Raw genomic sequence first — 15,667 nt, 5'->3', positions numbered from 1 at the left:
CAAATGCTGTCTTGTTCCTGCATAGTGTAGCATCGCCACATGGTGGCAGCTTGGGAGAGATGTGATAACGTGTCCGTTCAATTTGGTGTCTGCTTCGAGAGAGATCGATACAGCGGGAAATCTTGCTGTTGCTAGTTCTCTGCACATGAGGGGACTTCTGGCGGCCCCCCGGAAGAAATCCAACTCTGCACATGCGCGCTGAAGACTTCCAAAATAGCGTCACTACACAATCACAGCTTGCTTTTGCAGTGCGCATGAGGGCAGCCATACCATATATTGCATTGCATCATCACTTTCCTAAGTTTAATTGCAGTTGTGGTGTTTCTATTCTCCATCAAGGTCTTTGCTTGGATAAGGAAGAATCTCAGTTCTTCTTCCCATGAATCGATTCCCAAATAGTTTCTCTGGTAGCCATCTTTCAGTGTCAGAGCAAGCTGCAACCATCTTCTATTTTTGTTGACCAACTGAGGGAAGCGGGGATTATGAAAGAGTTGCTCATTGATAAGTTTCAGCCTTAAGCTTCCCATGAATGCCAACCGGAGCACCTGAGTGTAGCAACTGTCAACAGAGAATTGTTGTGATTCTTGTTGTGAAAATTCTCTTCTTGAGTAGTTTCCACACTCCTTAATGCCACTATAAATAATCCTCAGTGCCTGAAGTTAGAAGACTCTCTTACAGGGGCCATCTTCATTGACCTTGAACAGATTCTTGTCAACTATGTTACAGACCATAAAACTTGTTGTCTCTAAAAGTAATTTGACTTTCTGAATGTGATCTTATATATTAAAGTTACTAAAGCCAGAGAATATCTTTCCACATTCCTTACACTAGAATGGTTTTTCAACTGTTTATATATTCTTTCAAGTTAAACTACAAGAGCCAGAGATTGTCTTTCCACATTCCTTACACTAGAATGGTTTTCCAACTGTTTATATATTTATTCTTTCAAGTTAAACTACAAGAGCCAGAGATTGTCTTTCCACATTCCTTACACTAGAATGGTTTTTCAACTGTTTATATATTTATTCTTTCAAGTTAAACTACAAGAGCCAGAGATTGTCTTTCCACATTCCTTACACTAGAATGGTTTTCCAACTGTATATATATATATATATATATTCTTTCAAGTTAAACTACAAGAGCCAGAGATTGTCTTTCCACATTCCTCACACTAGAATGGTTTTCCAACTGTATATATATATTCTTTCAAGTTAAACTACAAGAGCCAGAGATTGTCTTTCCACATTCCTTACATCAGAATGGTTTCTTTACTCTATCTTTTTGACTATAATTGGTAAAGTAAAAACCACATCATCATGGAATACATAAAACTTCAAAATGAAGAGATTTTCTTTTTGTATGGCACTGTCAACTGTAGCCTACGTTTACAGAACTGCCTTTAGATATCTATCTATCTATCCGCTCAGTTGAAGTCGACTCTCGGTTACTCGTTGGATCAGTGTCCTCCAGTAAGTTCTATCCTGGGCCGCTTCTTTCAGATTGGCTATGTCCATTCTGATATCACTCTTGATGGTATCAAGCCAGTGGGTTCTTGGTCGGCCTCTTCCTCTCTTGCCACTGACCATTCCGAGCATGATGTCCTTCTCCAGGGATTTTCTCCGCATAATATCATCGAAATATGCCAATCTATGCTTGGTGATCCTAGCTTCTAGCGACATTTTCGGCCTTATCTGCTTAAGAACTTCTCCATTGATGAGCCTCGCTGTCCATGGAATCTGCAAAAGCTTTCTCCAACACCAAAGCTTGAATGCATTAATTCTCTTCTGGTCAGCTTTCTTTAGTGTCCAGGTCTCGCATCCATATGTTACTATTGGGAAGACAATCTGCATTTGGTATCAAGTCTGATGTCTCTACTCTTCCAGACCCTGCTCATGCTGACCATTGCCTCTCTGCCTAGTACTATCTGCCGTCTTATTTCTGGAGTGCAGTCACCATCTCGATTTATTTTGGAGCCAAGATGAAATCATCAACCACTTCGATCTCTTCATTATCGATCTTTAGATATACTACAACTGTTTTCCGTGGTGAAAGATTCACACTAACAGCATGAGTTAAACTTGGTCATTGTAGTTGATGTGTACATGTTGTTGATGATGGTAATGTCAGCGGCAGGGATGGAGATCGTCCTGAGAAGCGGGTGTATATTAGTGTCGTTGTAGCTGGAGCATGGCTGGCAGGTTGGTCGTCTGTAGCTGGAACTGGAACATGGCTGAGTAGCTCTGTGGTCAGTGACTAGGCCTTAAAAGGTCTGGAGCCTTCTGTCATGGAAAGACAGAGCAATTTATAAACTTATCAAGGTCTGTAACTAGCAGTCATTCCCTTGAACATATAAAGAGATAATGATAATAATCTTTTCTTTATTGGCCACAAAGGTTAAACACAACAAAAAATACAATATAAAAGCAAGGGACAAGTGGGAGCCCAATGCAAAATGTGTAAACAATAAAATAACAAAGTGTAAAAAAAAAAACTCCCTGAAAGGTGGGGGTGTTCCACCCAGGGGCAATCAAGGAATCCCACTCTTCTTTGTCACCCCATTCACCAAGAGCATCCCAGGTAGGTATCCTTCTCCATTTCATCCCTTCTGGCTTAAAGGCAGGTGTTCAGAGTAGGTCCATTCACAGGGGCCATCCTTGACATATTCGCCCACCTTTCAACAAAATACAGAAGGCAGTTCTGTAAACTATCTACTGGCCTAAAGAATACTCTATCTAGATATCTGGAAAACCCAATGGTGTTTGCTTGTGTCCACATTGGCACATTTGGGAAATCCAGTCGGTACCTGTTAACCAACTGGAAGTGACTGAGCACATTTGTTAGGCTTTTACACCCGCATCTCCTATCAGCTAGCCTCACCCAATCCAGGTGTCCGTCTGAGATGATGTCCCAACCACCCTACAGTTGGAGAGTGGTTGGTCCAACGTCCAAATGTTGTTAGGGTTCCTTTGGTAGCCCCTTTAGAAATCTGTTGATGGCTTTTATATTAGGGGCTCCCAAGTTGTAGGGGAAAACCTTCCTAGTATTTTTGTGCTTCGCTAGTGGCATGCATGCTAACATTGAAGTTTCTGGCACTCTAGAAGTACTGGTGTTGTAAATTGCACCCCGCCTCTCTCACTATTTTTATTTCGTACTATGAGGGCCATCAATTCTTCATTGGCTCTCACTACCATGAAATTTGGAGTTGCTGTGGTTGACTGTTCTTTATGGGTGAAGTGGGGTTCTGATAGTGTTGGTGATGCTTGTGGTTGTTGTTGGTGGTGTTGTTGACGTGTCTGTATTCATTGTGAGAACATTTTCTGATGTGTGTGCTGGTGTGAGGCAAAGTTTCTTGCTGTTTCAATTTTTATTTTGGTTTTTGGGATTCCTCTTCATCTTTACTTGAAGATGTGGAGGAACCAGTGCCTGCAGAATCTCTCGGATATGGCTGGCGCAACTTTCATATTGCTCTAGCCACTGTTGCTGTTGTTACTACACTTTTCTTGCCTTGTTGTAGGTGTTGTCATTATTGTAGCAGCAGTGCAGTCCTTTCTCCTCTTTTGTTTTTGTTGTGTTGGCAGAACGCCCGTAGATGATTTGTCATTCCACAGACATGGCATCTCAGTTGTCTGCCCTCCACAATGACTCGTACTTTGCTCCATTCAGCAGGGAGATTAGGTCTGGGATCCTCTTCATCTGGTTTGGCTTTACATGGAGAAGTACCTCCAATGTGATCCCAGTCCAGTTCTCCCCTTTTTTTCTTAACATCCAGGAGAGTTTCACTGTCATTCAATACCACACAAACGAGAAGCCACCACAAATCTAGTTCTGGTGGCATTCCTTGTATTGTAATTTTTACTGCCTTTCTTCCCAAATATGTAGGAAAGAGTATGAAACCTTCATAGTGGGCTACCACCAGGTGCTGGATTGTCAGTGCCTCTGTCTTAAATAACACTTCGACTTTGCTGAATTCTCTTACCCTAGATTCATGGCCAATGTCTTATCATATATCATGTAGGGCCCTTTCAATTTAAGCATTCATGGCTGTTTACAGATGCTTAGGTTTGAGGCTGATGCATCTAAATGTCACAATTTTCTGAGCTGTTGCAGCTAGAATATCAGGAAGTGGGTGGTGTCAAGCTCTGCTCTTCTCCCCTCAATTTTTCTAAATCAAGTCACATCCATCAATTTTGAGGCTTTATCCTACAGGGAGAAAGCAAAACGTTCTTTTATGGTAGCTATGCCCTCTAATGAAACCTGACTATTGTTGCTGTTGGTGGTGGTGGTGTTACTTTATTTTTGCTCCCCCCCCTGCAAATATTGCTACCACTGCTGTTTCCTTCCACTTTGCTGTTGCTATTAGTGTTAGTACTACTGCTGCCACCATTGTTGCTGTCAGTTCTGCCATTACCACTGCTGTCGCTATCACTGCCACCACAGCTACCGAGGCCTTCTTTGCAAATGCTGTTGTTGTTGTTTAGTAACTACCGACTGGATAGTTGGTTAGTGCTGCTCCTCAATCACCACCTGCTTCTGCCCCATCTTCAGCCATCTCTCCCACACCTTGAGTGCCAGTCTGGGCTCCTTTGCAATCACCTCGGGGTCTGTCATGGGTGCTTTTTGGATGGGACCAGCCCAGGTGTATTTTGTGTTGCACCAGCATGGGTGCTTTTAGTGTGACACCAATATGAATATATTTTGTGTGGCACCAGCCTGGGTGCTTTTTTGTGTGGCACCAGTCCGGGTGCTTTTTTTGTGTGGTACCAGCCCGGGTGCTTTTTGTGTGGCACCAGCCCGGGTACTTTTTGTGTGGCACCAGCCCGGGTGCTTTTTTGTGTGACACCAGCCCGGGTGCTTTTTTGTGTGGCACCAGCCTGGTTCCTTTTTGTGTGGCACCAGCCCAGGTGCTTTTTTGTGTGACACCAGCCTGGGTGCTTTTTGTGTGGCACCAGCCCGGGTGCTTTTTTGTGTGGCACCAGCCCGGGTGCTTTTTTGTGTGGCACCAGCCCGGGTGCCTTTTTGTGTGGCACCAGCCCGGGTGCTTTTTTGTGTGGAACCAGCCCGGGTGCTTTTTTGTGTGGAACCAGCCCGGGTGCATTTTGTGTGGCACTAGCCCGGGTGCTTTTTGGGTGGTACTTGCATGGGTGCTTTCTGCGTGGCTTCAGAACGGGTACTTTCTACATATAGCCAGTATGGGTGCTTTCTTTTCATGTGATTCCAGCATTGGTGCTTTTTTTGATGTGATGCTAGCATGGGTACATTTGTTAAAGATGTTTCAATTCTTGCTTTCTTGCTTCAACTACAGAACAAACTAAACCAGGCCACCATATTAAACTTCTTGCTTTTTTTTTTTTTTACTGTTTGGCAAATGTCTGTGTATTTTAAGAATATTTCCTCTGGATACTTCATTTTTGTATTTGATTCGCAAGATTCTTGATGTGAATTCGTGTGTTGAAACAAATCTTGTCTTGGGTGGGGTCATTATGCCAATAATAATAAACTCACATGCAGGTTCAATATCACTTCTTTATTGTTAGTCAGTTGTTTAAATACCTAACCAATTAACTAGTTGATCATTTGTTTAATGTTCTGGTTAAACAGTTGGTTGTATGTCAACGTCCTTTTCTAGCGCTTGCCCTCTCTTTCTATTTCCCATTCGAAATATATAGTTTGCAAAGTGACAACTAGTCACTGATTTATAAATTAGAAAATTACTATCTTTAAATCTCACAACGTGAGATATTCAGCAACAGTACTTTGTAGTAAAGATTATTTGCCAACATAACATGGCAATATGTCTCCTGGGGCTAAATTACAGCAACATTAGTCCTAAACCAGGACTGCCATGTTATGTTGGCAAACAATCTTTACTATATAATTTGTATGTTCAACACGTCCTTCGTTTGTGTGTTCAGTCACAATTATGGCAATTAACATGTGCTGTTTTAGCTGTGATTTTTTTTTTATATCTCTTAACTGTAGTTTTCTTATTGTATGATTTATTCTTACTAAAAAATTTCTCTTCTTCATTTTTGCTGGTTTTCCCTATAAGGAAATCAATATTTCAGAGAAAGTTTGTTGTTGGTTGTTAATCAGCACCAAGCTGGCAGAATCATTAGCACGCTACACAAAACGCCTAGTGGCATTTCGTCTGTCTTCATGCTCTGAGTTCAAATTCTGCCAAGGTCAGCTTTGTTTTTCATTCTTTCAGGGCCAATAAAATAAGTACCAGTTGAGCACTGGGGTCAATATAATCAGCTTACCACCTCCCCCCAAATTTGTTGGCCATATGCTAACATTTGAAACCAATAGTGATACTAATTCTGTATTAATTTAAATATCCGTATGTGGCCTTGACTGGCTTCCGTGCCGGTGGCACGTAAAAAGCAACAACCGATCGTGGCCGTTGCCAGCCTCCCCTGGTACCTGTGCCAGTGGCATGTAAAAAGCACCCACTACACTCACGGAGTGGTTGGTGTTAGGAAGGGCATTCAGCTGTAGAAACCTTGCCAGATCAGACTGGAGCCTGATGCAGCCTCCTGGCTTCCCAGACTCTGGTCGAATTGTCCAACCCATGCTAGCATGGAAAACGGACGTTAAACAATGATGATGATGGATGATTATGTAGGAATTCCAATATTTTTATTTTGATTACCATGCACTGTAATCCTAATAAAAAAATAAATCACTTTATCTTTTGCTTAAGGGTTTCCCCTTCAGCTGACTCATCAAAACCCTTCTTGTATTTTAAAAATAGTCTTTTATTGGTGCATTATTCCTTTGTACTTCAGTTTATAAGTTATTAGCAGCTAAGTCCGGTTTCACCTGGTCTGTTTGGATGATGTGGCTGTGATTATTTTCGGTTAGGCATAATCTATAACAGCGTTTCTCAACCATATCATTTTGGGTCCCCTGTTTCAATTGGAGCCTCCAGCTATATGAAAATTTCTTGACCCCACCCTGTCAGAAAACAGCTTCTAAGCAACTGGTTGTTTTAATCGATTTTCTTGGTAAGTATGAGGGCTAGGAAAAAAATACAAACTGCATTCCAATCTATGCACCTGTCTCCACATGTGTGCCATTTTTCACGCGAATCCACCCAGCCGTTTGGCTGTGAACCTCAAGATAAGAAAGAACACAATGATCACCCATGTCCAATTTATATTATAGATTAATCTGTCAATGGATTTAACAAACTTTTCCACATTTTTAATGTGAAGTTGTATGGCACCTTCAATATTTACCTGGGAAAACATCTAAAATGGGTTCTGTTTGAAAATACAAAAATCCTGCAGTGATATTCAACCAATGAATTCTGAATTGGCGGTCAAATATTTTATCCAGTCATCACATTTCAATTCCAACCCACCTGACATTGCTCCTGGTTCTTTGGTACAGACTTTCTGTTTTAAAGTAATCTTAAATTAAAACCTTCCATCAAAATTTTACATTAACACGTCAATTGCCACATGTACAGAGATGGACATTTTTGAAAAATTCACAAAATCATTAATACATTTGGTAGTTAACATGTTGACTGCCACATGTACAGACGGACATTTTTGAAAAATTCACAAAATCATTAATACATGTGGCAGTTAACATGTTAACTGTCACATGTACAGATGGACATTTTTGAAAAATTCACAAAATCATTAATGCATGTGGCAGTTAACATGTTAACTGCCACATCTACAGAGACGGACATTTTTGAAAAATTCACAAAATCATTAATTTTAGCTGCAAACAAATTTTATTGACATCAATATATTCGTATTGGAATTAGCATTTGTCAAAATCACTTGTGGGAAACAACATCCATCATGTGGTGTCTGCCTTGTTCGAGGCATTTCTGAAGGCGTTCTTGGAAGTTGGCCTCCACTCTCTTCAGCATTGCTCTGTCAATTTGGGTGACTTCACTGTGAATAGCTTCCTTCAAATCGTCCAATGAACGGGGCTTATCCACATACACACATGCCTTGAGGTTTCCCCACAAGAAATAATCACACATGGACAAATCAGGGGGCCGAGGGGGCCAAGGAATGTCAGCAAACCTGGAAATGAGGTGGTCATTGAAGCAAGGGTGGAGAACGTCCATTGATGCTCTGGCTGTGTGGGCCGTCACTCCATCCTGCTGAAATCACATATGTCTAATAGGCCTGTTTTTGTTGTAATTCAGGCACAAAGAAGTCGTTTATCATTTCAATGTAACGCTCAGAGTCCACAGTAACAGCTTTTCCATTATTGTCTTCAAAAAAGTCAAAAACCAATGATGGCAGCTTTTCCAACAGCATACCAGACTTTTGGGCTGTGCAGTGGTCTTTGGTGCAGTTCTCTCAAATTTTCAAGAGTCATCATCATCATTGTTCAACCGTGGTCGAGACAATGGAATTTACTATATTACGCCAGACCTCACGGTCCATCATAGCATTACGGAGGTCCTGTTGCTGGATGCCTGTATCCCTGGAGATTAATTACATCAGGGTAGGAGAGTGTGCGCCCTCTGGTATTGCGAGCAGATGGCTTCCAGAGGAGAAGAGTAGAAATTACCTCGTTTTCAGCTCTACAACAATGTCCAGCAAACTGGACTCTTCTACCTTTCACAAGAGATGATACAGGTGGTAATTTCCCATATATTTGTACTTTGGTTGGATGACGCATTCATGAGAGATTTTGAGCTCTCATAAGGAGGCGAGTGTAAGTTCCATCCAACTGTCCTATAATGACAGTTCTGTTGATTCACCATGACATTGAGATGAAAATGAGCTTCGTCAGTTATTAGTAGAATGGGGTTATCATTTACCTCAAAAATTGCTTCCATCTGACGTGCAAAGTTAAGCCACCATGGCTTCACCTGAAAAGAAAAACGACGCTAAGACATCACAGACCAAATATTACCTGTTGGACATATGTCCCACCCCCTGGGGCTGAGTAATAGCCATTTCAAAAACGTCTGTCCTCTCTGCACCACCAGTGGTACATTTTCATAATTTGAGAAAATATTTTATTCTGTGTCTTTTGCCATTGTTTTCAGAATATTTAAATAAGATGAGTACTAAATATTAAAGTTTAATTATGAAATATTGTAAAAATGCAAAAAACAAGTTCAGTTTCCTTGTAACTAAACTGTTTGTAGTGTGACCAGAAGAATGTGACGTCACTAAGTTCTGGTAACAGGCCATAGTGGTTAACATGGCATGGACCGAATAGAACCTGTTGGACATATGTCCCACCCCTGGAGCCGAGTAATAGCCATTTCAAAAACGTCTGTCCTCTCTGCACTACCAGTGGTACATTTTCATAATTTGAGAAAATATTTTATTCTGTGTTTTTTGCCATTGTTTTCAGAATATTTAAATAAGATGAGTACTAAATATTAAAGTTTAATTATGAAATATTGCAAAAAACAAATTCAATTTCCTTGTAACTAAACTGTTTGTAGTGTGACCAGAAGAATATGACATCACTGTAAGTTCCAGTAACAGACCATAGTGGTTAACATGGTAATTTGTTTTAAACACCTGCTTAATAAATGACAGTTATTTTCTAAATTCTTTATTTTCAAAATAAATTGCAACAAACAGTGGTGTTATCACAACAAAAAAATGGCAACAGAAAGATTAAGCCAGTTTATTCCTCTAATTAAATGGTGACTTAATTATATTATTAAAAAAAAATTTTTTTTTTACATATTTTAATTTGGATTTTATTTATTTTAAAAAATTTGTTTCCGATTTTATTTCTGCATCAGTTGTGTGTGTAATTAAAAAAAAAAAAAGCTGGTATGACATTGGCATGACTACTCCATAAAGAATTTATAGTCTCTGGTAAACTGAGTCAGCCATGCAAGTTCAATTCCCAGTTAAGTCAGTTCATTTAATTTACTCTTTGTACCTGTGATTTTCAGCTGTAATTAATTTGTTTGGAGATGGATGAGATCCACCAAGCTGACTTGCCCTAAATTAAACTAAATAACAAAGGCCTTCATGTGGCTCTGCCATGAAATTCCCTATCATGTAAATAACTTCTTTGTGACTTTGAATGATTTATTTTTCAGTTGGTTTCCTATTTTTGTATCTCCAAAAGGGACTTTGTAATAAATAAAGTGATGAATATACAACTGACATATATTTTCATGACAAAAGCACAAAAAAATTCCAAAGAAATAAATAAAGGAAAAATGATATTGTCTATTTTCTTGTCTTTTTTTTTTTGTTTTTAATGTAATTTGTTTGTATAACATATATGTAATTTAGTCATTGTGCTAATAATAACTATGGGTGTGAGCTGGCATAATGTTAATGCACTTTTCTCATGGATTGACATTCTGAGTTCAAATCTCACCAAGGTCGACTATGCTTTTCATCCTTTCAGGGTTGACAGATACCAGTTGAATATTGTGGTCAGTATAATTGACTAGTCCATTCTCCCAAGATTTTAGGCCATGTGCCTATAGTACAAAGAACTATTATTATTATTATTATTATTATTATTATGTGAGAGAGCAGTGCATGCCATCAAAGTGACACTGGGGTAAATATACGAAGCCCAGTATACCCATCATGACTACCCGTCTGATAAGGGTACACCAAGCACATACATCACAACCATATGTGCGCAACATGGTGATCTCATATCAAGACAAACAGCACATGACCTTGCAGGTGGGGCCCAGTTAGAATTTTCTTCTGGTCGAGTAGCCCATCCTGCTCAAAAGGTCCCTGAATAAGGATTGTTTAAGGATGTTGAACGAACCACCCATGTTTCCAAAAGTGAATTATCCAAACCGCTAAGAATTCCTTTTAACACATGGCTATGATGCTCCCCCACTACTTGTGCTCATGATCAGAGATGCACATATGGTCAGCCACTAAGGGACAGGCTCAACTGGTTAAAGTCAAACAACTGACAAGCAAATCTGTGGTATTGAGCAGAATATTTGCTGTAGCCCATCTTTTATACCAAGACAAAACAATGTACATGATAACACTTTCAATCAGTTAAGATTGGAAGCCATAAGAGCCACTGCCTGGTACTGCATCAGGACATTTATACTGCATCAAGGCATAATTATTATTATTATTATTCATGCGTTCACTTATTTTGTATACTATGCATACTTTTCTCATTTCAGTTTCCTTTCCCATTCCACCCCCAAAATTATAGACTGCCCTTGTAATGTCCCCCTGTGGAAAATGAAAAAGAATCCTCCGCCTTTTCATGATTATTACTATTTTTTCATTCTGAGCTCATATTCACTTTTCATCCTCTTGGGGTCAATAAAATAAGTACCAGTTGAGCACTGGGGTTGACGAAATCAACTAGCCCCCTTCCCCCAAATTAGGGGCCTAATACCTGTAGTATAAAAGATTATTATTACTACATAAGGCAGTAGATTGGCATAGTGGTTAAGAGTGCGGGCTACTAACCCCAAGATTCCGAGTTCGATTCCAGGCAGTGACCTGAATAATATTGAAAAATACCTTAGGAACAAGAACCCATATTCAAAATTTCCCTAAGACACCTGATGAAATCTAGAGGGTATATCAGCCGAAATATTGTGTTAACAACAAACAAGACATGGACAAATATCTGTCAGATGCAAATAATGTACATAATTCCTCATCTCTTAAAATATAGAACAGAATTGAAATCAAATTCGATGACTGGCATCTGTGCTAGTGGAGTTCTAAGAGCACCATCTGAGTGTGTTCGTTGCCAGAACTGGCTTCTGTGTCGGTGACACGTAAAAAGTGCCACTTGAGTGTGATCATTACCAGCATCACCTTACTGGCACTTGTGCTGGTGGCACGTGAAAAAACATTCGAGCGAGGTCGTTGCCAGTGCCGCTGGACTGGCGTCTATGCAGTTGACATGTAAAAAACACCATTTGAGCGTGGCCATTGCCAGTACCACCTGACTGGCCCTCATGCCGGTGGCATGTAAAAGCACCCACTACACTCTCAGAGTGGTTGGCATTAGGAAGGGAATCCAGCTGTAGAAACTCTGCCAGATCAGATTGGAGCCTGATGCAGCCATCTGGTTCGCCAGTCCTCAGTCTAACCGTCCAACCCATGCTAGCATGAAAAGCGGACGTTAAACGACGGTGATGATGATGATGAATTGTTAGTGTTATAGAAAATGACATGTATTTGCCCTGATTCCTAACATTCAGATTACATTCACCTCTCAAACTTTATTTTATTGACCCTGAAAGGATGAAAAGGCAAAGTGGATCTAGTCAGAATTTGAACTCAGAATGTGAAGAGCTGGAAGAAATGCCAGTATGCATTTTGTCCGATGCTCTACTGATTCTGCCAGCTTACCACCTTAACATGATGTTATTGATGATGGCAAAATACGTTTCTTAAAATGACAAAATAAATTTAAATTATGAAAAAATCATGTTTATTTTTCTATACAGATGTTTACATGAAACAGACAGGTGTGGCTGTGTGGTAAGAAGTTTGCTTCATGGCCACATGGTTCCAGGTTCGGTCATGCTATGTGGCACCTCGGGCAAGTGTCTTCTATGACCGAAACCTTGTGAGTGGATTTGGTAGACAGAAACTGAAGGTGGTGAGCTGGCAGAAACACTGGCATGCTGAGAGAAATGCTTTGCGGTATTTTGTCTGCTGTTATGTTCTGAGTTCAAATTCCGCCGAGGTCGACTTTGCCTTTCATCCTTTCGGGGTCGATAAATTAAGTACCAGTTATGCAGTGGGTTGATGACTTAATCCCTTTGTCTTTGTTTGTCCCCTCTATGTTCAGCCCCTTGTGGGCAATAAAGAAATAAGAAACTGAAAGATGCCTGTCATATATATATATCTACAGGGGTTGGACAAAATAATGGAAACACCTAGCATCATAGCATCTTAATTTTGAAAACCGTCAGAAGCTTGTTTAATTTTAGGTTTTTTGGTTTATTGTTAGTATTGCTTAATATGTTTTGCTAAAACATGTTTCCTTTCAGATATCAGAAAAAGGTAATTAAAATTCATTAAAATGACAGATCTATTGGACTTTCAAAGAGGTCAAATTTTTGGTGCTTGCATAATGAAAACAGCCGAAATGTTTGGTGTATCAAGAAGTACTGTCTCAGAAGTAATGACAGCCTTTGAGAAAGAGGGGAAAACTTCCTCGTCAAAACAGAACTCCGGAAGAAAACCAAAATTTTCAGAAAGGGACCGTTGGACTCTCATGCGAATTGTTAGAAAAGATCACAAAAGTACAGCTCCCAAAATTACTGCACAGCTTAATGACCACCTCGATAACCCAGTTTCCACAAAAACTGTTTGCTGGGAGCTGCACAAAGCCAGATTTTACGGGAGGGCTGCAATCAAAAAACCACTCCTTTCAAAAACAAATGTTGCAAAGCATTTAGAGTGGAGTAAAAACCCACAGAATTTGTCCCTAGAGCAGTGGAAGAATGTTATTTTCTCGGCCGAGTCATCCTTTACCTTATTTCTGACCACTGGCTGAGTATATGTGTGGAGACAGCCAATAGAAGCATTTGACCCACACTGCTTTCTTCTAACTGTTAAACATGGAGGAGGATCTATGATGATGGGGGGAGGGGGCTATATCTTGGAAATCCGCTGGCCCAATGGTTTCTCTTCATGGCAGAATTAATAGTCAGGACTGTTTAAGTATTTAATCTGATCAAATTCATCCTATGGTTGTGGAACTGTTTCCAGAGGGAAATGCAATCTTTCAGAATGATAATGCACCAATTCACACAGCTAAAGTTGTTACTGAATGGCCTGAGGAACATTCCAGTGAAGCTGAACATCTTATCTGGCCACCACAGTCCCCAATATTATTGAACATTTATGGTGCATTTTAGAAAAACAAGTAAGGAGTTGATATCCTCCACCATCTGGAGACTGTTTTAACTGAAGAATGGATAAAAATTCCTTTGGAAACAATTCAAACTTTGTATGAGTCCATACCTTGTAGAATTCAAGCTGTAATTACTGCCAAAGGCGGTCCTACCCAATATTAAAATGAATATGTTTGAAATTTTAAGGTGTTTCCATTATTTTGTCCAACCCCTGTATAAATCTGTGTGTATGTACATGTCTTTGTGTCTGTTTGTCCCGTACCACTGATTGACAACCGATGTTGGTGTGTTTACGTCCCTATAACTGAACAGTTTGGCAAAATACACTTATGTAAGAAAAATATGTACTGGAATTGATTCATCTGATTAAAATTCTTCAATGTGATACCCCAGCATGGCCACACTCTGACTGAAACAAGTGAAGGACAAAAAAAAAGGTAAGACAATAGACAATACAATTGTATGTGTAACAAATGATGATTGATGTCACATCTCAAAAGACAACTACTAGATAACATTGACAAGTGTATTAATTTGATTTACCATCCATATATTTTAGGTATATTTTTATAAAATGTAATTACATGCGGATTGTTTGTGATTTTCTTACTCCTTTTTCCTTTTCTCTTGGACTTTCTTCTATCTCCTGTTTCTGAAGGAGAGCTTTCCTCAAAATGTAAAACACCCTTTCTTTCCTTCCCTGAGAGTCTTTTAATACTTTGCATGTACCATGGTCTCACATTGTTGCTTTTTCTTGTGTTTTTTCTGGGTTTTTTAAAATTAATTATCTATGTGTATATATATATATATATACACACATATATATAAAGATAAATTAAATATAGAAGATATTGAATTGACAATCTAAGAGTCAACCTAGCGAAAACCAAAATCTTAATAAGTAGGAAGGCAGACAACCACAAATCCCTCCAGGTAGATGGCTCTGCTCGATCTGTAGAAAAGGCATAGGTAGAAACTCCATAAGATGTAAGCTAGGGACACATAAGAAATGCAGCAATATCAAAGGAAGGCTAACTGGGAAGATAATTTTTGTGTGTGGCAAATGCTCAGGTGCTATAAACACTGAAAATGCGCAGAAAACAGCTTCTGTCACATTTCAGGGTGAATGTAGTTACATGTAATTGATAGCTTCTGTTACCTAGGTGACCAAGTCAGTAGTGGGGGTGGATGCTCTGAGAGTGTAGCTGCTAGAATAAGAATAGCCTGGGTAAAGTTCAGAGAGCTCCTACCTCTGCTGGTGACACAGGGCCTCTCAGAGTAAAAGGTAGACTGCCATGCTACATGGCAGTGAAACATGGGCCATGACTGCTAAGGACATGCCTAAGCTTGCAAGGAATGAAGCCAGTATGCTCCATTGGATGTGTAATGTTAGTGTGCATACACGACAGAGTGTAAGTGCCCTGAGAGAAAAGTTGGACTTAAGAAGCATCAGATGTGGTGTGCAAGAGAGACGACTGTGCTGGTATGGTCATGTTGCAAATGGATGAGGAGAGCTGTGTGAAAAAATGTCACACTCTAGCAGTTGAGGGAACTTATAGAAGAGGTAGACCCAGGAAGACCTAGGATGAAGTGGTGAAACATGACCTTCAAACATTGGGCCTCACCGAGGTAATGACTAGTGACCAAGACCATTGGAGGTATGCTGTGTGTAAAAAGCACCGTGATCGTTGCCCAGCATCTCCTGACTGGCTCCTGTGCCAGTGGCACATAAAAAACACCATTTGAGCGTGGTCATTGCCAGTGCTACCTGACTGGCTCCTGTGCTGGTGGCATGTAAAAAACACTATTTGAGCATGGTCAATGCCA

This window comes from Octopus sinensis, linkage group LG4, assembly GCF_006345805.1.
Source record: "Octopus sinensis linkage group LG4, ASM634580v1, whole genome shotgun sequence".
NCBI lineage: Eukaryota > Metazoa > Mollusca > Cephalopoda > Octopoda > Octopodidae > Octopus > Octopus sinensis.
Note: the sequence above shows the minus strand (reverse complement) of the source record.